This window comes from Balaenoptera musculus, chromosome 13 (genome assembly GCF_009873245.2).
Source record: "Balaenoptera musculus isolate JJ_BM4_2016_0621 chromosome 13, mBalMus1.pri.v3, whole genome shotgun sequence".
NCBI lineage: Eukaryota > Metazoa > Chordata > Mammalia > Artiodactyla > Balaenopteridae > Balaenoptera > Balaenoptera musculus.
Window position 1 is genome coordinate 1253078 of NC_045797.1, and position 26934 is coordinate 1280011.

The 26934-nt window shown below is 40.8% G+C and overlaps 1 long non-coding RNA gene across 4 annotated transcripts in view; it reads left to right on the forward strand.

Moving 5' to 3' along the window:
* Positions 1 to 26934, forward strand: part of LOC118905656 — a 122573-nt gene that overhangs the window by 44503 nt on the left and 51136 nt on the right. For all 4 annotated transcript variants that reach the window (XR_005022307.1, XR_005022306.1, XR_005022308.1 and 1 more), the window contains exon 2: positions 21231 to 21374. This is a non-coding gene — a long non-coding RNA (uncharacterized LOC118905656). The remainder of the gene's footprint in view (positions 1 to 21230; positions 21375 to 26934) is intronic.

Below are 26934 nucleotides of genomic sequence, written 5' to 3' on the forward strand. Positions count from 1 at the left end.
TATATGCAAGGATAGACAGGAATAAAAGCTAACTTTGTGGATATCGAGGCTGCTTTCGGCTTAAACACAAAACAAGGCAACGCAAAACAAAAGCTGTCAGAGCCAGCAGTGAGTTGTGGGTAAGCTGCAGGGGATGGGGCACAGAGGGAAGGCAGAGGTTAAAAGGCTCTGCCAGGCAGAAAGCTGGTGTCAGCACGAAGGTCGAGGGCTGCGAATCGATACTGAGTGAGAGGTTCCCACTGTGGAGCCCGTGTCAGGGTCCTCTCGGCCCACTCGGTGCCGTGTACCTTTGCCAAGCTCACCTGCTCACCCTCTCATTTGCCCTGGGCTCTGCCAGCAAAGCAGGGTCCCTTAGACGTGGGGACGCTGATGAGAGAGCGGAGCAGTAACGCCACCTTCAGCAGCACGAGGTCCTCGATGATCAAATGCTTCCACCTGAACCTCCATACTCCCCAAATTGGCATGAATTCCAACGCAAAATCCTCTTGTTGATTAAAAACTGAAGGCAAATTCCTAGTCTCCTAAGAAGCTATAATTCTAATGACTTCACACCACTTTTACAAAGAGAATTCCCTGACAACCATACCTCGAGGGTTTCCTTGAGTTTTCTCTTTTCTGCCACCATTGCCAAAGCAAGAGCTATTTTGAACTAGCTGGGGGCTCTTTTTTTTTTTTTTTTCATCGCTTCTCACCATTTCACATCCCTGGGCTTAACGGAGACTCCCTTAAATTTAGATCTAACTTAGATCGCTAGTGTCTGTAACCTATATAACTCTTACACGGGGTTGAGCCATATGAAATTGACAATATTTGACTGTTTTTTACCTACAGAAATGGTAATAAGATTTAAGATTCAGGTTTCCCCTTTCTTTCACTTGCTAATTTCGACACCGCCAGGCTGCAGTTACATAAGTCAATGAGAAAGTCTCTGTCACCTTCCAGATCAATCCCTAAAATTCCCTAACATCCTCCCACAAAATCTTCAAGGACAAACTGCCTCACCCACACTCCCTCTGTTCACATTTTAGGGAATTTATTTATTTTCAGTCATTCGAGGCAACTTTAACATTTGAGGTCTCTGTGCCTGCAGCAGGAACCTGTATACTGTGTGTGGACACGAAGGTCAAGGTGAGCCGTGAGCTACTCAGGGATGCCATTTCAATCTAAAGTAGAGACACAAGCTTTCTCCATGAAGCCAGATGCTGCATCCCAGCTCAGCATCTGCTAAGGAAGGAAAAGCCCCAATGGGTCCTGTTCTCGGAGAGTGTGCTCGTGAGCCTGTGCTGCTTTTCCTCTCAGCAATGCAGGCGGCAGTAGGATTTAAATGCAGGGCTGTGGCCGGGAATCAGCAGTGCAGGACCTCATGGGGGGACAGCCGGAGAGCCTGTCCCAGAAAGCTGCACTTCATCCCTGGATCCATTCACTTGCATCATCCTCTGGCACTGCCAGGGACATCCCAGGCCAGCTTCCTCTTACCCACACGCCTCCTCCCAGCCAGAGTTTTGCTGCAGTAGCTTTTGGAGAGAAGCCAGTCTACGCATCCGTAGGATTAGACAAAGCAGCCCGAGTTAGCAGCACCAACGGCACTGTCTCGGGCCTGTGTTCAGAGATACGAGGAACACAGCTAGACAGGGAGAAGCCACATAAATATCCTAAAAGACCGTGGTTATTCGGATGAACATTTTAGGGGTATATGAACAGAAGAGATTTGAAAACATTAATAAGAGCTGGACCTTGAATCTGCTCCGCAATGGAAAACACAGGTTTAACTTTGATCCAGTTCAGACCCAATACCATAAGAATGTCACTGACCTCTCCTAGGTGGGCTCTGTAATTTATTGACAAGGACAGAAAACTTCTAGATATGAAACAGCCTTAATGTAGGACTAGAAATATTCCAAACTGGATTTTTTTAAATGTATATTTTAGGACACATTTGTCTGAGAAACACATCTTAAAATCTTAGAATATATAGTATCCTTGGAATGAGTTGTGCTAATGACATTTAAAAGCTTAGGCTTTCTATTTCTTTTTGAGTCAATCTTGATAGGTTGTATATTTCTAGGACTTTATCCATTTTTTCTAGGTTGTCCAATTTGTCATTGTATAATAGTAGTTCATAATAGTCCTTTATGAGCTTTTTAAAATTTCTGTGGCATCAGTTCCAAGGTGTCCTCTTTCATTTCTGGTTATATTTATTTGAGTCTTCTCTCTTTTTCTTCAGTAGTCTAGCTAAAGGTTTGATGATTTTATTGATTATTTTGTGAAAAATCAACTCCGTATTGTCAATTTTCTATTTTCTATTTTATAGTTCTTTTATTTCCTATCTAATTTTTATAATTCGCTTTCTTCTACTAACTTTGGGCTTAGTTGGTTCCTTTTCTAGTCTCTTGAGGTGTAAATTTAGATTGTTTATTTGAGATCCTTCTTCTTCTTAAATTTAGACATTTATCACCATAAACTTCCCCCTTAGTACTGTTTTTACTGCATCACATAAGTTTGGTACATTGTGTTTCATCTTTATTTGTCTCAAGATATTTTCTCATTTCCCTTTAGACTTCTTCTTTGCAGTGGTTGTTGAAGAGTGCCTTGCTTAATTTCCATATATTTGTGAGTTTTCTCATTTTCCTTTTATTACTGATTTCTAGCTTGATTCTATTGTGGTTGAAAAAGATACTTGAAATGATTTCAATCTTAAATTTGATAAGACTTGCTTTGTGACCTAACATATAATCCAACCTGGAGAATGTTCTGTGTGCATCTGAGAAGAATGTGTATCATGCTGCTGTTGGGTGGAATATTCTGTGTATGTCTTGTTGGTCCATTGGTCTAAAGCATTGTTCAAGCCTGTCGTTTCCTTATTGATTTTATGTCTGGATGATCTATCCAATATTTAAAGTAGTGTATTGAAGTCTCTTAATATTACTGGATTGCTGTCTATTTCTCCTTTCAGATCTGTCAAGGTTTGGTTTATATATTTAGACAGTCTGATGTTGGGTGTAGATATATTTATAATCGTTATGTTTTCCTTTTAAGTTGATTGTTTTATCATTATTTGACTCTTGTGACAGTTTTTGACCCCGTGATCTTCCTGGAACGTAATTCTTATCTCCAGGATTCCATCACCAGTCTTTTTCTCTAATTCCCCAGTTATCTCACCTGCTTCATGACTTCAAATGCCATCTACATACCAGTGACTCCTAAAGCTGAATCTCTAGCTCTAATCACTTGTATCAAATTTATTGTTCTACCACCTTTTGACATAAAATTTAACCCATTATATTTCACCACTTCTATCTCCAGGAACAAACATATTTTGCTTCCTATCTTGATTAATGATACTACCATCTACCCAGCTCTTCTGCTTATATGACTCTTGATATGCACGTAGTCAGCCATCAGCCCTGTCCATTCAACATCCGAAACGTCACTGAGATCTTCCTCGCTCTCATTTATGCTGCCTGGTTGATTCCCCATCTACCCTTGCCTAGACTGTAACAACTCAGTCTCCTGACCGACCTCCTGCCGTTAGTACCCTGCCCCACCATTTGACACACTACTGCCAGAGGTTCTGTCCACAACCTGTCTGCTCATGCCATCTCTTCACCTAGGTGGCTCTGGAGAAGGTGAGAGGCCAAGGTGGCATCTGTGTGGGCAGCTTTGATGTCTCCTTCCCCCACGTCCGGTCAAGAAATGTGTTTGAAGGAATTATTTTGAGTAGGGAAAAAAAATCCCTTTTTTTCCTTTATGAGTCTTTAAAACACAGAGAGCCTCTTTAGTAGATTTGGTTTCAGCCATTGACATTGGAATCCTCTCTCCTCAGGTCCTACTCTCAGGGTCCTATGTCACACAACCCACCCAGCCCTCCCCCTGTTAGGGACAGTCCATCAGCCCCTCGTGATACCGGCGCCCAGACTGTAGTCTAAACCTGCTACCCAAAATAGCAGGTACCAATACATGCTAGAGGAAAGAATATAATTGCTAAAAATTGTCACTAACATTGGAAATCACTATATAGTCACTAATATTGCAAATATTTTCTACTACTCTGGAATAAATTGAGTATTGTTATGAAAGTAATAAAAAATAAAGCCAATTAACGTCTTGGATACATGCAAACTTTCTAAAGAAGACTAAACCATCTAATACTTTGATAAGTAAAAAGAAGCTAATTACAAAAAGTAGAAAATATAATTCTAATTTTGTAAAACGAAAGAACATAGAGGGTGTATTTATGAGTCATTGACTAAAACAATATAAACAAAATGTTGAGATAATTATCTCTGTGTGATAGGGTTATTATGGCAACTTTATTTTCTCTTTATTATTTTGCTGATTTCTCTAAATGTTCTACAAAACTGTGGTAATTGCATAATCTGTAAAAAGAAAACAATTAATGTAGAAGAATAATACATGATCCTGTGTTACTGATACAGTGGTGATTTATGAGTAGTGGGGTTGTGGATGATTTATACTTTCATTTTCATAATTTTGGTAGTGGTCTAATTTTAATTGTTTATGAAATAAGCTACTTATAATTCATGGAATAGATTTCACAATATAATTTAAATTAAAAACAATAAATATTATTTTTATACAGAATGTGAGAAGTGTGTTATTCAGGGTTTCACTGAAAGGTAATTGCTGGGCTAATGGGACTACCTAAATTGCTAACCACCTCTTCTATTCCCTTAGAATTTTCTCTCCAGATCAGTCCCTGGGAAAAAGCCGAGGAACGATGAACAGGAAGCAGAATGGTGAATGCGGGGCTGGCTGGGGAATACTGAGAGTCGTGAGACCCCAGTGGGTGTCTAATATTTACCTTTTCTCACGCACTGTGCTCTTGCTGTGCTACAGTGCCTGAGGGCTCACTTCTGGAAACTGGAAAGTGTGCAGCTGGCCATTCTATGACTGCTATTCCATTCACCTGCCAATGGCTCTTCTCTATCTACCCTTCAGGATGAAGCAGAAAAGTAGGAGTCTGCAGCCTCTGGATGTTCCCTAGGCTCGGATTCCTCCCTTACGGCAGCACTGCCAGATCGGAGGTGGGCGATGAGGCAGTATCTCAGTGCCATTCCTCGTGGAAAGGACAGGCAGTGCTTTCTGCCTTGTGACCAGTGACCCAAGAAACAAATCTCATCCTTCGGCCCATGGCGCCCTTTTCTCCTAATTGCTTTCAGGCTTGGCAGAGCATGTTCAGATCTTGCACATAAATCTTTTCTTGGTCCAGGACACAGGGAAAGTGATTCCCTTTGGTGCCTTATCCGGGCACATGGTCATCCTAGCCTAGCTTCCCCATATCACTAAGCACGTTTGTCAACTATCTGCCCCAAATCTGAATTGTTGAGTGATCAAGGAATGCAAATCAGTCTTGCTGTCCAGCCTTAAAACATAACTAGAAAGGTGAGTTGGAAAGTGCATCAATATATGTAGACAACATATATTCAAGGAATAACACGTCTTATGCACCATCATCAGAAAATTCACCCATCCTCATAGATTAATTTTCCTATACCTGAAGATAAAGACATTATGAGCATGGGAACTTTCATCTTCAGCATTTTTGTTGACCAGAACACATTACCCTGTACCACAGAGCACAGAGAGGAAGTTAACCTTTTAATGGACATAAAAGCATCATGATGAACACCAATTCCTGGGCTAAGCTGGGGTGCGATGTGCCTCCTTCACGGACTGTTGAAGAGGAAACACTTTCACTTACCACCACCGCAGGTTCTGGGGTTTCTCGGTCGCGTGTGCGGTTAGGGTGAAGCAGTGGTGACCGTGTGCCCTGCTACGGGGATGCTTTACCGACTGGCCCTGACTGCACTGCGCTTTTGAGTCAGTGCTGACTGGGGTGTCCAGCCGTCCTGATTGGACTGCTCCTGCGTTGTTTCCATGGATACAGGACTTCCAGCGCTGAGACCGGGACATCCCAGGGGAAGGGGGAGCTTCGTCACCCAGTGCAGCCCGGTGATGCGGTGGGGGGATGGGGGGGATGGCAAGTATCAGTGCTACTTGCTCCCGTCACGTAGAGCTGTGGTAGTAGATGGCTGTTAGTTACTTAGTCGGTGAATTTAAATGCTTTTCCTTTCATGGGTAGTGCTCTCTTCCTCCACTGCCATGTCTTGCCGTTGGTCTTCCCAACAGCTTAACCTACCGTCTCCTCTCCTACTCGCTTTCCCTTCTGCCCTCCATCGCCTCTGCTCTGTCTCGCTTTTCCTTCTTCTCTTCCTGCCACTTCTCCACACCCTCCCTCCTGTTCTTTCCTCACGATGCTCATTTTGTGTGTGTGTGTTTGTGATTTTGTGTCGTATTCCCTTAGTTCTTTTTTTTTAAAATTTATTTATTTATTTATGGCTGCATTGGGTCTTCGTTGCTGCACGCGGGCTTTCTCTAGTTGTGGTGAGTGGGGGCTGCTCTTCGTTGCGGTGCATGGGCTTCCCACTGCGGTGGCTTCTCTTGTTGCGGAGCACGGGCTCTAGGTGTGTGGGCTTCAGTAGTTGTGGAACGTGGGCTCTAGAGCGCAGGCTCAGTAGTTGTGGCGCACGGGCTTAGTTGCTCCGGGGCATGATCCCGGACCAGGGCTCGAACCCATGTCCCCTGCATTGGCAGGCGGATTCTTAACCACTGCGCCACCAGGGAAGCCCATGCTGCTCATTTTTATCCATGGGACTTCTGCTGTCTCAGCCTTCCCCGAAGCGAATCAATTTTATATTCCTTTCCTGCCAGAGAGATTCCTTTTTTCTTAACTTAGTGAAACTGACACCGATGTCACATCATGTGCTCTTTGCCTTGCTGCTATTTTTAACCTTAGTCACTGCTTGAAGGCTCTCAGTTATGCTTCCAAGGGTGTTGCTGTTCTAGTGGTTGAGATTCTCAGGTCTGACCCCCAGCGAGGGTGTTCTCCAAAGTGTGGCCAATGACGTAGCATTAATGTTTCAGGAGTCCTTGTGGGTGTTACAGAGAAAAGTGGATTCATCATTGAGTAGGTTTGGGAAGCATGAGATTAAGAGTATGGAAATGGGTGTGTTCTGGGAAGTTTCTCGCCCCCGGGGTGTCCACTGTGGATCTCCAACCCGCATCATGGCGCTTCCTGACGCGCAGCATTGGACATCTCCGGGGCACGCCTACTGTGCAGTCACTGAACACAAAGGGTATCACGGAGTTTTTCCTGGCAGAAGGCAATACAGTGCCCTGAGGAAGCAGCACCTTGTGCTAAATTACGGAAAGTCTTTGAATCAGGTAGAGGTGGAACTAAAGCAGCATTTCCAAACTTCCTTTATTCGAGGAACATCTTATGCAGAGGTGATCTGAGGACAGCAATTTGGGAATGTGGCTGTAATATATTTCAAAGCCTATGTAAACATTTCCTTCATTATCTGGTCACTGCTAGCATCTCCTCCTTCAGTGTTTATGTATTTTATAGACAAATAAGAGGCTGAGCAAAATGTGCCACGTGCCGTGTCAGTCGCCGCAGGCGCAAGGAGACGTATATCTAAACTCTCCCCTGTCCATTATCTGCTACCAAATTTTCCACGACTTACAATGTAAATTTAGATGACCAAGCAGCATTAAAAACAGGCAATATGGGCAGACCATGTGACCTACACTCCCCCCTCTCAGAGGGTCACAACGCACACAATCTGTGTCACAGGTTCTGGGGTGTTCTGCAAAGCCTCCCATTTCACTGGATCTGACCCTGTGCTTCCCAAACTTGTTTTACTACGAAATACTGCTCTGTTTACTGTCTGGTACTTCATTATAATCTGTGGCATTAATGTCATTTTGGAAGCGTTGGTTTAATATATTTTGCCTTCTTTCAAATTTACTTCCTCTAAGCCCATTGTCTGCAAAGTACCACCCTTTCTACTGCGTGGCGGCACTTCAGGACACTTTTTTTTTTGTACATAAGAAGACACATTTGCTCCTTACTGGAACAAAAAAATACTTTAAAAATTGATTAATTAATCTCTTTCCAGAATGATGTGAGAATAGTTCCGCCTGGTGTAGAGGTGTATTAGGTTTTATATCCAGATCTTTTCAAGTCCTTTTGTTTTATGGTGAGCTGCTTGGGAAACACTGGAGCAAATTGCTGAACAAAGTTTGTTTGTGAATGTGATAGGCATTTATAATTATTGCAAGGAAAAACGTATCTCTTCAGAAATAATACTGCCTGAGAACACACAGGTGGAAAACGTCTTGACTACACAGTGGAACAGATGGGTCGTCAATATTTCATAAAGTACTTTTCATATTCGAGACTTCAAATGCTTTATAAGTATTAGTACTGTCTGCACAGTATCTCTCTTAGATAAGGCAAGTACGACTTAATAAGCCATTTCACAATTCGGAAAACTGAGTCACCTAAAAGCGTATTCTTTGACTCTTATTTGTTGAGAAAAATTAGTTGCAGGGATGAGCTTTGAACAGAAAGTGAGGTGCGGTCCATAAGGGAGAGTTGAAGAAGGTTCCAAAGAAGGAGAACGAACACGCTCGGGAGAGAGTGAGGCCCCTCAAGGAGGCCTCAGGTCCCAGTCACCTGGGAGCTTGTGGAGATGCGGCGCCTTTGATCGAACCACCCGGGATTGACGCACAGGTCTGTGCGTCACCTAGCAACCTGCTGATGAAACAAGCTACTCGTGCAACTCCCCAGCACCCTGAGGTTTGAACACCCTGCAAGGGAGAAGGGGGCCAATGATCTTGGTGCTTCTGTTAAGTGTTGAACTGGGACGATGACCTGACGTGGCATCACAACAGAAGAGCAGCAGGGGGACTTGCCTGCGTTCTCTGAGGTGATGACAGGCCAGGTTTTGGTGGGACCATTTCTTTCCTTCCATTTATAGAGATGGAGGAGGTGAGAACTAAGGATAGAGACTCCTGGAGATGATATAAATGGCTTTAATGTAAATGCTGACATAAGGGGAAGACAATGAGCAAAAACACACGACGTGCCCCTGGATTGGGAGTCCGTAGAAAGGTCGGCACCAGGGACACCTTCCTGAAAGTGAGGCCCGGTGAGGAATGCGGACCCTTCAACCCCGGATGTGTTCCCCACTAGCTTAGCTTTTTCCGGTGTAAATAGTCATCCACGTGTTGCCTGGATGAACAAGGTGTTAAAAATGAGAGTCTTTCTGAAGCAGCCAAGGTCCAAGTACACAACAGATGTGCTGCCTGATACTCCGTCATCTAAGGTGAAGTGTCAGGTCACTATCAGGGCTTGTGACCTTTGGCCCAACATGTATTTCAAAGTATAAACTCAAGGACTGTTTTTTAGTTCTTAGAGTGCCCTGCCTCAGATAAAGGAGAAGGGTTTTGCTCTGAGGCCTGGACCCAGATTTCTTGAAGCCTTTGCTGGGGCAGGGTCCTCAGTAGGGAAGAGTCTGGGGGGCACGCTATGCTGTGAGAACTGTTCTGAGGAAGCAGCGTGGACGGGACAGCTGCCTTGGAACTGCGGTCTGCATTTTGCACGGATGGGTCAGTTCTTCCAGACTCCGGGCTTTCTGCAAGATTCTCTCTTCTTGCTACATGCTGTACAGACAAAGCCAGACGGCCTCCCCTGTGGGCCCTGAGTCAGGCCCGTGGGCTCCTGTGAGGTCAGTTCCCACCTAGATTCTTGATCGACTCCTTTCCTTCTTGTTTCTGGCACCTAAAAATATCTTTTTTTTTTTTTTTTCTAACATTGATATATATAGAAATACTATACACAGTTGTACCTAAAGTTCAGACTCTGACTGTTATCATTCCTCTGCTTGAATCTTGTTCCTGACATTCACTTGTAATATTTTGGACAACATAAAAATATCTCTATGCTTAAGTTTATTCATTGTGGGATTACAATGACAGATCATTGCAAAGACAGTACAGAGAGTTCCCTGACACCCCACATCCATTTTCCTTAAGTGTTAACACCTTACATTAGAATGGTACATTTACCACAACTGTTGAACCAATAGAGATGCATTGTTATTAACTAAAGACCATATTTTATCCAGATTTCCTTAGTTTTAACCTAATGTCCTTTCTCGGTCTCAGGATCCCACCCAGAGGACTGTGTAATGTTTAGTTTTATGTCTCCTGAAGCTCCACTGGGCTGTGACAGTTTCTGAGATGCTGCTTGTTTTTGATGACCTTGACAGTTTTGAGGAGTGCGGGCCAAGTATTCTGTAGACTGTCCCTCAGTTTGGGTTTTGTTGGATGTTTTTCTCATCATTAGATTGGGGTTTGGGGAAGGAAGACCACAGGGGTAAAGTCCATTTCATCACATCATATCAAGAGTACACACTATCAACATGACATCATTGTTGATGTTGACCTTGATCCCCTGACTGAGGTCGTGTGTAATGCAATGTGGTGGCCTAGATGGGATTCTTGGACAGAAGAAGAACATTAGATAAAACATAAGGTAATCTGAATAGAGTATGGGCTTTAGTTAATAATAGTGTATCAGTATTGGTTCATTAGTTGCGATAAATATACCATACATAAGTAAGATGTCAGCAATAGGGTGTGGGTATATTAGGTCTCTTCTGTATTATAGTTGCCATTTTTCCTGTAACTCAAAACTATTTTAATTAAAATAAACATTATTTATTTATTTAAATATTTAAATAAAATCACGAAGGAAAAGACAATCCCCTGTGCTTCATGTATTCAACGCTTTGCCCTGACAAGCACTGATCTGTTTTCAATCTCCATGGCTTTGGTTGTTATGAAATGTCACGTAGTTGGAAACACGCCGTATGTCGCCTCCTCAGACTTGTTTCTTTCACTTAGAATGATGTGAATTTAAGATTCCTCCACTTTGTCACATGGGTTGACAGTGTATCCTTTCTTAGAGCTAGATGATGTTCCATTGTACAGACTCTGCTTGTTCACCTACTGAAGGGCATTTTGTCTGCTTCAAATTTTTGATGATTATGATTATGGCTGCTATAAGTATTTGCACGGAGATTTTTGTGTGGACGTACGTTCACCAATCAGTTGGATAAATACCTAGGAGCATAATTGTTGGATCGTATGATGATACTATGTTTACCTTTGTAAGAAACTGCCTTCTGAAGTGACTGTACCCTACTGCGTTCCTACCATCAAGGAATATAAGTTCCTGTTGTTCCCCGTCCTCTCTAGCGATAGGTTTTTTTGGGGGGATTTTAGCTCTTCTAGTAGGAGGGTAGTGTGTTTCACTGTTATTTGCATCACAGACTTTTTGTGAGAATTAAATGAATGGTTGACATATAGTTTTGTATTGTTATTGTATTTTATCCAAGATTTCTATGTGTTTTAGTGGACTGAGTCTTGTGCACCATGTACACGTTTCCTTCATGTAATTTTTTTTGCCATTTAGCACGAACTCAGGCAAGGCTGCTTGTCACGTCTCTCTACAAGTTATTGTTTCACTGACAGACATCCCCCAAATTAAACCTTGGGGATATTTTCTACTCCTATGGTACCCAGTTCTCCGAAAGCTCATCAGTACATGTTTGCTGAGCGATCCGGTTGATGATCGGTTTTTTTTCGTTCTTTCATTTACCCCATCTTCTTTCCTCAGCCCTCTGTTTTACACTGAGTAGTTCGAAGGATTTAGGATTCTGAAGATTATTCAGGTGAATTACACACACACAGATGAAGATTGCTGGCACCGTCAAATCTGCCTGCAGGCATGCTGATGTCGTGCATGTTGCCCTTGTCTTTTGCTAGTTTGTGCTGAGTCACCGCCTGCCTCATCATTACAAAGTGACGAGTTTGTTAAATATGCCATCCTGTCTCTGAAGTTTTGATTTATTGTAGCTGGTGCAATGCATCACAATACCTGTTCATCCCTTATCGAAACTGACATCGACACACTATCATAGTCTTTTCTGTTTTTATTTAAAAATGCAACAATTATTAAAAAATGCTTTCTGTCAAGCAACGTTTCAATTAACCACTCCAGAGCTCTGCTGAGAGTGGTAGAATTTAGATTTTTGTCTACTTACATTAAAGAAATGGGAAAATTGTGACAATGTGAAGTCTTCAAGGTAAAACAGCACAGTGTCCAAATTTATTCAGCAAACAAGTATGAACATTCCTTATCCAAAATACGAGACGTGGAAGCAATAGGTAAATAACGTTAGCGGCTGCTGTTAGCCCTGGCAAAGCAGTGGTGTGGGAAATTCTTGTCGACTTCTCACGGGGGAAAATCAGATGAAAGCAATGCTCTGATTCACTGTAGCCAAATAAACTTGGAACATTTTGTGCACTCCTATAGTTAATGAGAAAGCTAGCATTTCCTGCTATGTCAAGACAGACCTGCAACAGGGAGTAAAGGCTAAATCTAGAGTCTGCCAGGACTTTGTATCTGCAGCAATTCAAACCTTCTCTTCATTAAAGTCATAGAGATGTGAGTTCTCAATGTTTCAAAGAACTTATAGAAAAGAGCAATAGAAAATCAGGTTGGTTGAACTATGGCCATTACATCATGGGTATTGGTAAAGCACTCCATCCCAGGTAAGGAGATGAGCTTCATTCTATTAAAAGACTGAAGCCGAGAGATAATCTAGTCAGAAATAGTATATAAAGGAATTATTAGAAAACAAAAGACAAACAACAAAACATCGATAGGACTATATCATCTGTTATCCACCTGAAACAGCACCAACTCACATAAACTTTTTAAAAGTGAATAGATCAAAAGCTGAAAATACAGAGGAGGCTTTTATTCCAAATAATGGTGTAAGCTGGGATGGAAGAGATTAACCTATTATGTCTGCAGTAAGATCAAAAATAATTTTTTATACATGCACTTTCTGAATTAACTCTGATACTGCTGAGATATTAAAGAACCCTTTGAAGAAAGCAACCAACATTTCTGTGTTTAGTTCAGGTGACCTACTTTGGACCCAAGTACGTGTATAACAAATGAAAAAGACAATACATGAAGGCAGCATTATAGTTGAGATTTTGTACACACAAAACCTCAGAAAATCAAATTTATGGTTCCCATGGCAACTGTAACTCTGCCACACTGCACGTTATAGTAATCACTGCAGTGAGCTCGATAGTTATAGTTGCAAGATATTTTGGGCTGTAACTCCTTATTTTCCAATGCTTGCAATAATTTTTAGAAAAAATTCTCTTTCAGGGCTCTAACTTTTAAAGTTTGTCTCTACTGAACAGTGCACAATATTGGAAAGTTGTTGAAAGACTCCTGTGGAAGAGAAGCCTGGAAGTTTTCTTTTTCAAATGTATATATATTATATATATATTAGTTTATATATATACTATATATATTTGTGTATATATACATATATATATAGTGTTTGTGCCTTTTCCTTGCAAGGCACTGTGTGAGCACAAATTGGTAGTATAAACAGTGTTGTCACCCGGTAACACAGAGTTTATATATATGCTCATACAAGAAATACACAGAGGCATGCACCTACACCTAGAACATGAAATATAGTAGGCAAATCCATATAACTTTGCTGGAATAATAAACAAAGATAATTGCATACAAAAATGTCAGAGGAGTGCAAAGAAAGATGATTTTTATCTACATCTTTATAAAGAAACTGGATGTCATGTTTGGGAAGGTGGTGCTTGATTATGATGGTAGATTGCAGGCTTCACCACCAACTAGACTCTGAACTTGGCTACTCTATGGACACTGCCAGTTGCGTATCCATTGCCCATCTTTTCCTCCCTAACAGAACATCAGATGTGTTTGGATCTGTAGCTTTCTCCAGCGGATCCCAGATGACACTGACTCACCCCCAGCACTGGGAGAGTATCCGTTTAGCTGAGTCAGCCAAGTTATCCCATTCTCTTGCCCTCAAGTGTTCTGGCCTTGGACACGTGACCCAGTTGTGGTCAGTGAGAAATGAGGTCAATCTCGGGGGGAGTTTCTGGGAAAGGTTCCTTGACCCTAAGTCTTGGGCCAGGAGGAGATAGTCTTCGCCCTTGCGCTGGCCATTGCCAAGTCCAGCTGGACTGCCCAAACCAGCCTGAATATCAAGGTAGAGGGTCCAACCAACACCAAGAACGTCAGAGGAGAAAGGGAACGAGGGAGGGTGTTTAAACTCATCATGAGGGACACACACCGTTCTGAACCCTGATTTTCCCTTTGGTGTCCCCATTACAAAAGATACTAAACTCCTTATTTTTAAGTCAACTGAAGTAAGGGATTTCTATTATTGGCTGCCAAAATCATCTTTCTTGATACCATAAGTCATTAAATTCTCTGAGTTTTAATTTCCTCATTTATTAAACATCAATAATAATATTTCCATGTCTTCCAGGAAATCTGTACAAAATACTATGAATTGAAAGGCATTATACAAATGGGAGGCCAATAAATTGACCTTTGTACATACATTATTTATATCCAGTGGTGTACTAAAGGCAGCTTGTACCAGCTCACACAAGCCAATTTTCAAATTTTTAGGAATTGTGAAAGCTAGTTGACATCACATAGGTTAAAATCAGCTATGATGGGCTATTTCTATTACAGGAAAATGCTACATATTAAGGCTCTTCTTTGTTTTATGTTTCTTTACTGCGGAGAGCCAGTTGTTAAAAATGTACCAATATGCCATTATTTATATCTGTCTTGGAAACTAAAGGGTGACGACCTGGGATGTCTTGAGTATCCCAAAGAGAGTGAGAACTTCTAGTTTTAAACCATGCTTAGTTAAAGGGTAGTCAATTTCCTTTAGCATCTGTCCTCTGTTCAGAAGTCCCCTTTCTTTCTATTTTTCCAAGACCCTGACTCCTTGATATCATGCCAGCCATTCATGCCCTAGCCCAAAAGGAAATAAAGGGAAATATTAACAATAATGACTATAGGTAGTTCCCATCTTCATCTTCATTCATCCACCAAATATACTCTGAGGTCCTCCTACAGAGGGCCCTGTAACAATGGGCTGAACATCTGGTGTAAGATAGAAAGTGTACGACACCTGTCCTCAAGGAACTCACATTCCTACAGCAGAAGACACATCATGCAGAAGTTGCTTTAGGAACACAGATATTTCAGAAACCCAGCCAGAAATGGTCAGGAAGGCTTCCTGGAGGAAGGAGGGTTTAGTAGGTTAAGAATAAAGCAAAAGGGGAGAGAAAGCAAGCCATCTTCCATTCAAGAAATTCTAATTTATCAGCTGTCTGGTGACCTGGACACATATAACAGATGGTTGAGAGAAGAGAAAACCAACAGCAGGACAGGAGTGGCAAATAGAACCAAATTTCACATACAGTATAATAAGCAGTGAAAATTATCTATGGGATTTATTACCTAGGGTGTCACCACTGATCTCAGAGCAGTTTGAGGGAAATCATGGGCATGAGAGTCTCATAGTCACGATAGATGGTCATGAATTAGACAGGGAGTTGCAGTCTGTGCATCTCTATATGTATATACATATATACGTGTGTGTATATATATATATATATATATATAATCACAAACCGTGCATATGTGTGTGTGTATGTGAGAGAGAGAGAGATGGACCCGGGAGATAAAGTGATAGAAGTAAGAGAAAATAATTCATAGGATAAGAAGAGGAAGTTTGAGCAGGTGGCAGGGATGTGAAAGGCTCAATCTTAAACAGAGAGAAGGATGCAAAAGGAAATGGTAAATTTTTGTGTTGACGTGGATATATTTGTAAATTAGGCGGGTAAGGTGTTGGGGAAACCAGAGATAAAATCACCTAGGAAAACATGTAAATCCAGAACGGTAGAGAACTAACATAAAACTGAATCAAATGCATAAAATGCATCATTTTCATCACAGGCAAGGGGGCAAGACTCTTTTTCTTCTTCTTTTCTCTGTTTTATAGGATTGGTTTTGTGTTTTGTTTTTATTTCATCCCTACCCCCCGACACATGCACCCGTTCACCCATATTCACTCTTTTGAAAACATACACACTCTATTTCTATCTTAGTGATTATCATTAAAATTCTTATCATCAAAATCTCATAGTTATTTCAAGTCTAATCAGTATCTCCAACCTGCTCTAGAACAGTAGATGTATTTTAGGACGTTTTAACTTTGGTCAAACCCTTTTCCCCTTACATTTATTGTTGACCAGTATTTTAGTTCTATCTTGTTTATCTTTATGTTTTTAATGAATTTTTATTGGAGTATAGTTGCTTTACAATGTTGTGTTAGTTTCTGCTGTACAGCAAAGTAAATCAGCTCTACGTATACATATATGCCCTCTCTTTTGAATTTCCTTCCCATTTAGGTCACCATAGAGGATATGTTTATTTTTTAAAATAAATTTCACGGAGGTATAATTTACACACAATTTAAGTGCACAGTTTGAGTCTTGACAATTATGCACAGGCATGTAATCACCAGCCCATCAAGATACAGAGAATCCCCATAAGCCTCTACCTTTGAGCCCCTCCCCAGGCAAACTCCACCCCATCCCTGGCCCCAGGTGACCACCAATCTGCTTTCTGAAACTCCACGTTAGATTTCCATCTTAGACTTTATATAAATGGAACTCATCCTTCATACAGTACATACACATTTTAGTTTGACTTCTTTTACACACCATAATCACTGTAATGTTTTTGAGGGTTATCCACGTTTCCGCTTATAACAATAGCTTTTCCTTTTTATTGCTAAGCAGAATTCAGTAGTACGGATGCACAGTAATTCGCTTATCCAGTCACCTGTTGATGGATATTTGGGGTGTTTCCAGTTTGGGGCTATTATGAATCAAGCTGCTATGAACATTCATGTAAAAGTCTCTGCATGGACACATGTTCTCATTTCTTTTCAGTAAAAACTCAGAACCTGCTGGGTCATATTACCAGTCTATGGTTAACTTAAAAGAAATTGCCAAACTGATTGCAAGATGATTGTACCATTTCATACTCCTCCCACCAACACGTGAGCACTCCAGTTTCTCCATATCTATGCTCACACTTGGAATTTTAATTTTTAATTTTAGCCATTCTACTGAATTACAGTGGTACCACATTTGGGTTTCTATTTGTGTTTTCTTAATGCTACTGTGCATGTATTAATGAGTCCATTTGGCATTCAGATATCTTTGAATGTTCAAATCTTTTGCCTATTTTTTTATGGAGTTGCTTGTCTTCTTATTATAGAGTTGTGAGAGCTCTTTATGTATCCCTGATACAAGTCCTTCCTGAGATGATATATATTGCAACTATTTTGTCTCAGTCTCTGGCTTGCCTTTTATTTTTTTAAATATAGTGTCTTTCAAAGAATAAATGTTTTAATTTTGATAGGGCTTATTTTATTGTTTTTCTTTTATCATTCATGACTTTTAAGTGTTGTCTATGAAATCTTTACATACCACAAAGTTACAAAGATTTGTTGTATTATTTCCACTACTGCAGTTTAACTTTTATGTGTAGGCATATGATCCTTTTTAGTTAATTTTGGCATATGGTGTGAGGTAAGGGTCAAGTCATACTTATTTATTGTCTGTACAGATGTCCAGTTGCTCCAGGACCATCTGTTGAACAGATGACCTTTCTCCACTGACTCATAGCACATAGTGAGGACCAAATGAGCTAACACATGTGAAGCGCTTAGACAATTGCCTGGTACATAGTAACTGCACAATAAGCATTTACTATGGTCTTTGGTGTCTACATTCCGTCTTGCAAATTCAACCTTTTGTCCAGCGTTGCACACTCTTCTCCTGAAATACTTTCTTTACAAAGCCCTTTAGAGAAAGTCTTTTGATGATCTGTTTTCATTAGTCTAAAAATGTCTGTATTTCACCATTCTTGCAAGACTTACTGTGAATAGAATTTGAGGTTGACGGCTGCTTTCTCTCAGCACAATTGAAGATACTATTTCTCCATCATCTGAAGCATCTTCCAATATCTGACGAGAAGAGCAGCAAGCCTTTCCTTTGTGGTAATCTGTCTTCTCTCCCTTGTTCTTTTATTCTCTCTCTTTCTCTCTCTGTCTTCCTTGTGTGGATTTATCTTTATCTGGAGTCATTAGACTTTCTGGGTCTGAGGAATAGGGTTTTATTTTTCCTGCTTTTATCTTTTAAGTACTTCTTCTCCTTTATTCTTTCCATTTTCTTTATCTAGAATTCCATTTAGACATATATCAAACCTACGCATTTTATTTTCCATTTCTCTCTCATATTTTCTCTCTCTGTCTCTCTAACCTGCTTTATGGGGAAGTGCTTCACATCTAACTTTCAGTTTACTACTTCTTTTATCATCTATGTCTGATTTTAGGTGTACTTATCCATTGGGGATTTTATTCCAATGGAATTGTTCTGTTTCCAGAAGTTGTATTTGAATCTTTACCAAGTTGGCTTGCTTATTCGTGAGAATAAATTGTACCTTGCTCATATATCCTATTTTCTCTTTTACAGCTTCAAACATTTAATCCTACTTCTTTTATTTAGTATCACAGAGTTCCGAAGGCTGAATCTCTCAGTTAGTGAAGATCTGACTCCACGACTGTTTGTTATTTCTTTTCTCACTCATGGTAGTTTGTTTCCTTGTGTGTGCACAAGCGTATGTGTGTGTGTGTGTGTGTGTGAGAGAGAGAGAGAGAGAGAGAGAGATTTGATTAAGAGTTCATCATATTCTGGCCACTATCTGTGAAGTGTCGTTTTGAGTTGAGCATGCAAATCTACTGAAGTTTTGCACCCTTCCAACCCAGGAACATGCTGTGATCAGAAGGCATGTCAGCTCAAAATTTAAAACCACATAAAGTAGTTGTGGCTATAAATGAATTCTCAGGTAGATTTTTCTCACCAGAGCCAAACCCAGATGGATTAATGCCATTTGAATCTCCCCACATTGGCAAGAAGATTTCTTTCTAGTCTATTTTTTCACAGAAGGTGTAGCTTATCAAAGTTCCTGGCTCTTTGTGTGAAGTTTCCCTTCTAAATCCCCATTTTTCTGTGTGTCAAATTACCGTCTCCTCGGCCCTGCATGGACCTTAAAGCCCAGTCACCTTGGATCACAGCGACCCTCACACATTTGAGGGTAGCAGAAGCTTCAGTGGTATTTTGTGGCTTTTTTGTAGCAAAAAAAAATGTTCTCAATTTCCAAACTTGCTCTGCCCTTATTGTCTCCAATCCAGTAAGTTGAGTAAAGCCTCCAGCATACTGAGCCCAAGTACTAAAAATTATAACTGATTCACATCTAAGTGATAACAGCTAGTAGCTAGTCAACCTTTCCAGAAGCATTTGGATCTTAAGACTAGGAGTGTCTTAGCCTGAACCAAAAAAAAGGTCTCTAATGAAGACTTTTCTATAGATACATTCGAGGGGAAGGAGATTTCTGAAACCCACACATTTTACCATCTAATCCTTGTTGTGCAAGGAATGTTCCATCGGAGCCATCGCATTTCTCCTTCACATGTGCTGTGGTGGAGATCATGGCACTTCTCCTTCTAATGTTAGTTTCTTCACTAATCTGTTCAATCAGTAAATATTTATCAAGTGCCAGCTCTGGGCCAGGCACTGAGCTGGAATAGTGATGAGAAAAGTAGTGCTTGGTCCTTTCTCTAGTGAAGACTATGGCCTCGTGAGGAAACAAAGAGGCTGATAATCACCTAGATATGAAAAAATGTAAAAGGACCCCTGAGAGATGCTTTGAAGTAGATGCACCTGTGTTAGGAGAGCCGTGATGACAGATCCCAGGGTCAAAACCAGCTCCTTGGGCAGTGACGCCAGTGGCAACATGGGAATAGTGAGGCAGTCTGGTGAGCGCGTACAGAAGTGAGGGTGGCTAATGTGAAGGGAAAAGAAAGAGTGATGGAAACTATGCAGCCAGAGCAGCTGGGTCACGAGGGGAAGACGTTCCTCTATTTTCAGTCTCTTAATCAGGAGACGAGCATCGGGCTCTACACTAGAGAAGAGGGCGAAGGGAAAAAAAAACGTCATGGTTAATGTCACCAGGACTTTCTTTCCCGTGAGAATAATTTAGTTGTCTTAGTCATGTCTTAGCCAGGGCTGTACCATGACACCCCGTCTTCCTCTCTTTTAAAATATTAAAAGACATTGTGAACCTGAAATTAAAGGAATCTGATCAGTGAGTCAAAATCCTTTCGTATTTTCTCACATGCAAATTCTGCAAAAGCAGCCAACTGAAACTTTGCAGGGAAAAGCTACTTGAATCCATTTCATTCCTCAAAGAATGTGCAATCAAAGGGTCTGTCTCTCTCATTCAGCATCAGTCCTGGTCCAAACGGCAGCCGAAACAGTTAATCAACTCGTCCACTGGGAAAAAACTAACATTTAAGGATAAAGGAGCACCAATTTTACAATAATCGTGCATCTATCCACTCATTTAGTTAGTGAAAATTGTTCAGCAACTACTATGTGTCGGGCTCTATTCTCTATCCTAAAAAGGAAAGTTAATTAACTTCCAATAGTTTTATTTTTATTAGCAAATTTGTCAAGGTCTGCCAGAGCTGTCATCCCTCCAATAACAGCTTGTACCAAATTCCTTTCACCCCCTGTTTAGTGAAACAGCAAACTAATGGACACCAAGAATACAGAAGCCAAAGCAGAGATGACTGCTCATGTTGAATTGTGTTATTCTGAGACAGAGCAGGGACATTTCAGGCCAGCACAGGGGTAATTAGTGGCTGGTCATGGACACCCGGGTATTGTATCAGTCTGAGTTCTGTGCTTGTCTCACTTTTGGAAATGGCTCAGAAACAACCTGCATGCCTGTCAATGCTCTGTGAGCAAAATTTTGTACAGGGGAAGAGGAGAGAGTAAATATCACAAAAGTGGTCACTTCCTGGTCCACAAATTTCAATAAGTTTCCTCCAGATGGACTCCAGCCTCACCTTATTTTTGTACAAGAAGTTAGCTGAAATTAATATATGGGCTGACAGTTCAGCTTAAAGTCAAAAGGAAGAGATCCCAGGAACAAATACTGGCTTAAAAAACACAGAAAGAAACGGTTATGTCTCTACATTCCTACTGCATTTTTCTATTTTCTGTACCCAACCAAGACAAAGAAAGTGTGTGCATTACAGGTGTGGTTCCACTACAAAAGCATATTTGGATTTACCCACTTATTTTTCAGCTGTAAGTTGCCTAAATTCCAACATCTTCAATCCTGGCTATTGATTGGGGCTGAATGGGCTCAGCTTTTATAAGGAGAAGTCATTTCTGTCCATGACAATCTTATGTTATCTTACAGTTAAATCTATCTATTTTTTTTTCCCTTGGCAATAAAGAGAAATCATGAACGCATCATTTCTGATTGTCCTCAGGAAACGTGGATCTGACTGTTCCCTGGAAACATTTAAACAGAGAATGTTCTCATCTGCAGTGAATCGTTTCTGTGGAGTCATCCCTGGATGCAGGGGAAGGGCTTGGATGACCCCCTCGAATCCCATCCAGCAGCAACCTTCCTGGTAAGTCTAATGGAAGCATCTTTCCTCTGAGCTGCTTTGTGAGAAAAGCAATAAGCCGTGACTCCTATGGTGGTTCCAGAAATGGAATTGCTGCCCACAGAGCACTGTTTTCTGTCTCTCTAGGAGGGTAGCCTCTCGCCTTTGTAGGAATTTGCAGTAATGCAGCTAACTGCAAAGAGGCAAATGCTTACCAGGATTTTCCCTGCCACAAAGCCCTGGACCTTGGCAAGATTATTTTCCTCCCACAGTGATGAAATAGAATATTAAATGCATATCTCAAAATGAAAAATGCGATAACAATCCCTTCTTAGCCGGTTGTTTATAGAAACTTTTCATTCTGGGTTCATTACTGATCTTTTTCTTTTAATTGAAGGCAGATAAAATTAGAGATGCATGACCCCATGGCAGAGAAGGTCTCTTTCTGTGAAAAATGGGAGATCTAAAACTAATATCAAACAGAAAACACTTTCAGATCACAGATAACATCTCTTACCAATTTGTATCTCCATAAGCTAAAAGAGTGGCTGATATAATCACATATAAATGATATTGACCAGTGGACAGAAATGTTATTAAAGAAAGACAAAGAAAAAAGTTTGGGAGAGATGGAGACACTTTTCACTCTGTAGTTTGTATTTGACAAGAGTCTCTAATATAACACTTGTGGCAGCAGAAAGGCAGAGCTGTTCAAGTGCCCTCCCCAGGGCAGGGCACTGCCAAAGTTGCCTGCAAGGTGGCTTTGACCATGGGCTAAGCAGCTGGTGTGAGTGTGTGCATGTGTGGATGAGAGAGACGAGGCAAGTCACTTAGGATTCGTTTTAGAACTTTAAAAATATGGACCAGGCTTTGGGTTTTGTGTGTGTGTGTGGTTTTTTTTGTTTGTTTGTTTTGTTTTGAGCCTTTAAAAGCCCAACAGAAAGTATTGCCAAGGGCCCTCTGCTCTTAATGCTGAGATAGGAGCAAGCTTACAAAGTAGCAAAAAACCAGAGCTGTGCTGGAGGGGAGGGGGCTGGACCACCTCCCGAGGTGTGGATGTAGTCATTTGAAGTGTCCAGTCCTTGAGACATGTAAAATCATAGAGAAGCAGATTTTGGTAGGAGTTGTGGAGGAGTTAAAAAGCCAAAAGCTCAGTTTTGGAAGTTAATTTAGAGACGTCTATTAGCTACACAAGTGGCGTGGGCGTGGTTGGAAACAGGAGCTCTGGGGAGAGGGCGAGGCTGGGGATACAAATCTGGGAGTTGCTGGTGTGTAAAACGCACTTAAAGGTGTGACCCTGAATGAGATCATCTTAGGAAAGAGAGAGACTACTTAAAGGAGATGGGAGGTGGGGACATTTATCTCTGAGATGAGGAGGAACTGGGGAAGGAGACCGAGAAGAAGCATCAGCCAAGGGAGGGAAAGAACTAGGAGAGATCGGAGTCTAGACAAGAAAGAGTTTCAAGAAGCAAAGAGCGATCAGGTGTGCCATGTGCAGCTGAAGATGAGTGAAGGTGACCCTTGGCTTTGGAAAGGTAGGGCTGGCTGGTGGTCTTGCTGAGAAGTGTTTTTTCACTGGCACGCTGGGGACAATGCCTGACAGAATTGGAGGTGGAAGACAATAAAAGAAGAAAGATGGAGACGGTTGAGTACACATGGCCATTTCAAGAGGGGACCCAAGCAGGCAACCGGATGGACACACTAAGTTGGCCACAGATGAACTATTCTTGTAGAAAATTGGCCCATTGGAAATTGGTGATTCAGGAAGTCCATTTGATTTGAAGACACAAATACTGTCCATGAGGAAATGGGTGGAGAAGTTCTCCAAAGAATTATTCAGTATTATTGTATCTGAAACACAGCCATGGTGAAACCAACCACAGACAGTAGGGTCGAGTAGAGGGTCTCAGACATCAGGATGTAATATTCAGATGCGGATAGACACTCAGCTGAAATGATACTAAAAGTGAGTGAAAGCAGAGAAGTTAAGCAAGATGGCCGGGGCAAAGTGAATTTGTCCTGAAAGAAATTTCAGTGGGGCTGAGTTCTAAAAATCAGGGCCAAATTTGTACTTCCAGTTCTGTCAATGTTAAGGAAACATGAATCAAAAAGTTAAAATTTTGGTGTGATACTCCCTCTAAAAGGATAAGCCTATGTGGGGCTACAGAAAGCAGATGCCTATCAGATGAGGTGGAAGGTTGTAGGACAAGATCCTGCCAACAAAATTTCCAGGCTACTGATCATAAATGTGAACTTCGACTCATTTATTTTTCTGGACTTTGAAGCACTTGCTGGAAGGGTTAATACCTTAACCTCTTACCAGGTAAAATCTGAGTGAGGGTTAGTCTTACTCTGGTGGGAACTTTTTGTAGCTCATACTAATTCCCTGGGAAGAGGTTAATCTGGAAGGAAAGAGAGGGCAGAACCGGAATCAGCCAGGTCTCAGTGTTGCTGAAGGCGGGTCAGTCCTCCCACGGCTGCCCCCTCCTCAAGGTTTGGATGTAATGGGAAAGCAGTGAAGCAGATAGTCACCAGGGAAGCTGAGTCAAAGCACAACAAAGTCACCAGGGATTTCAGTGAAAAAATACAGGAGAAAGAAATGTTGTTTGTTGTGTCGTGAAACTCACAGCCTTCCATCTGGATAGCCCCATGCTTTGAAACGAAGTTGCCAGGAAATAGTTAATTTTGCATATCATTGAATTAGATGACTAGGGAATCTTCACAAATAAGAAATAGAAGAATAATGTTGTTCATCCTTTTTTGTTTGTTTTGCTTTTTAAATTGTGATGGAATTTTATTTGAGGCTTAGGAAGAAACCTTGAACCAGAAAGAGCTAGCATGCAGCAGGTGTAAGGCCTTTCAGAGAAAATCTAATATCCCATACCTCATAATAAACAAATACGTCTTGCTTCTAAAGGGGAAAAAAAACCCTGAATTGTTTATTTTGTCTATGGGGATGTTCAATCCATAGACCCTTTTTTCTTTGAGCATCTGTGTTTTCCATCACCTTTAACACCCATCTTGATTTTTCTCTTTGACTTCAATGATTCTTCCTGGTTTTCCATTACTATATCCAACTTTCACTTACTTTTCTGCATTCTGGTTTCACCCTAAGCCTCTGATGCTACGTCACCTGGTTACACTAACCGTAAGATATGCTCCCTGCTCACAGCAGGAGCTGCAAACAACACTTCTATCCTGTTTATACTTATTTTGATCTATGAGGCAGGCAGTTTCATTACTTTGTTTGTATAGAGTGTCTATTAAATGTCTACAGTACTTAGATTCCTCTAGTCTACCTTGATGAAAGTACACTTTGGGGGTAATTCCTATCCATATGTTTCTTTCATTTTATGGGACTCTTTCTTCATATAGGAAAGATTAAATTTACATCAAAATGTGGGAGAAACAAATCCTTTAAGAACAGCAAAAAACAAAAGCAAGACAGTATGTCTGTATCTTAGAAGAGTCAACTATTCCTATATTTTAATTTCACATATGGTTTTTTACCTAATATTTTGAAGGGTAAAATCTACCCTCTAGCTTGACACTCTAGTTTCCTTTACATGTTATGGTAATTCCTTCTGCTTCCACATTGCTTTCCGCATTTTTCCTGATTTCTTCATCTTCTAAAAGGATGCATTTTACAGTTTTGTTATCTTAAAGGTTTCTTTGTGTTTGATAAGTTTTCTTTCAAGGTTATCATCTGTCTCTTCCATCTTGCTGGTTTCCTGTCCAGCTCTCAACACACATGTTCCTGTAGGAGCTTTAGAGCCATAGTTTTACATTCTGTCTGGACTTATTACTTGGACACCCAACAGGCTCGACGTAGCATGTCCGAATGATATCATCATTTGACTCCCAATCTAGTCACTCACGCTGATTTCCTTATATCTGTCAGTGGCCACACAGGGAGTGTAGCTGAGCCAGTGCTGCCACAACAACCACCAATGAGATACACACACTAAAAGCAGTGTTTGCCTCTTGGATGAAGCAAAGAACGCAGCCTTCAGAAGCAGGAGCTCTTGGTCCGGGGGACGGTCTTAGGTAACGTAATACCATGGGAGGTACGGGGAGACTCCCAACCTAGAAAATAAACTCTAGGTGAATTCCAACTTAATTCCCATCCTACTGGTCTCCTGAAATCACCAAATGTGACATTCTTAATGTGAATCTTCATTTCTTTCCAAGAATCCTTGCTGTAAATGAGAAAACAGATGACACCTAGGAATTTATCCACCTTAGACTCTTATCTACAGACATTTACACACAGGAATCAAAGCCTAAGAGCAAGACGTCAAATAGAAAAAAACCCTATGGAAACAAAATTAATAGAATGGAAAAGAAAAACCTTGAAATAAATAGTCCTCATCAAAAAGTGAGATATAATCCATTAAAAAAGAAACCAAGGAGGAGGAGGAGCAGGAGGTAAAGGTAGAAGAGAAGGAAAAGAAGAAATAGATGGGACAGAAGTAGTTAATAGGAAGGAAAGAAATCTCTCAAGGGTTCTTGGAGCTCTAAAATATTGTTGTGGAAACAAAAGACTAAAGATTTAGTGAGTGGATAATAAAGGGTCTTGGTGAGAAAATAATTTGTAAGGAGGAAACGTGTGTGAAGGAAATAAAAGGTGGGTATTGAAAAAAAACATTGAAATATGGACAATAAATTTATAAGTTCTAAATCCTCCTCTAGGAGTTTTAAAAGCTGGGTAAAAAGGTATGTAAATGATGAAAACATCACAGAAACTTATAGAAACATAAAATAAAACTTAAAAGTGTAGAGGAACGAAAGGGTCCACAGGGTGCAGAGCAGACTAACTAAATTCACATCCTTTGTACAGTCTAACTATATGGCAGATAGTAGGATTATAAAACATAAAGCAGCTGCCAAGAAATTATTTCTGAGTACTCAGAGGCCTAATGTAAAAATAATTGTCATCTGGAACTAAAATTCCACTGGATTTTAAGAAAGCACAGGAGGTGGCTAAGTTGGAAGGAAAAGTAAAAGCATGTCAAAAATAGAGTCTTTCAGTGTGCAGTGTGGAGAGACACAAAGCAATATGTAACCAAAACATATTTTGTATAAAGCTTCTGAAAATAATAAACAAAAGAAAAACTCAATAGAAAACAACCAGGCAAATGGTATAAAATCACAATTCACAAAAGTCCAAGGGCCAACAAACAAGTAATTAAAGAAAAAAAACCATATAAAAAATGACGAAACAGTACTTTTTGTTCTCCAGATTTCAAAACTTACAAATTATACTGCTTAACGCATATTAAGTGCTTACTGTGTACATGGTCCTGGAGTGAACGCTCCAAAGACATGACCTCACTCAGTGACCATGCTAAGCCTGTGTTATTTATATTAACATCCTGTCTAAGATTGTGGAGATTTTCCACTCCTCCAGAAATCCTGTCACCTCCTCTGCACAGCTGAAACTCTTGGAAGCCAACTCAGAACGTGTTACATCCACTTCCTCACCTCCTTTTTCTTCACTCGTCAATTTACAGCAGTCTTGTCTCTACCTCCAGTGAAATTTTTATTTCCAAGCAAACCACTATTTTATTGTTCTGATTCCTAC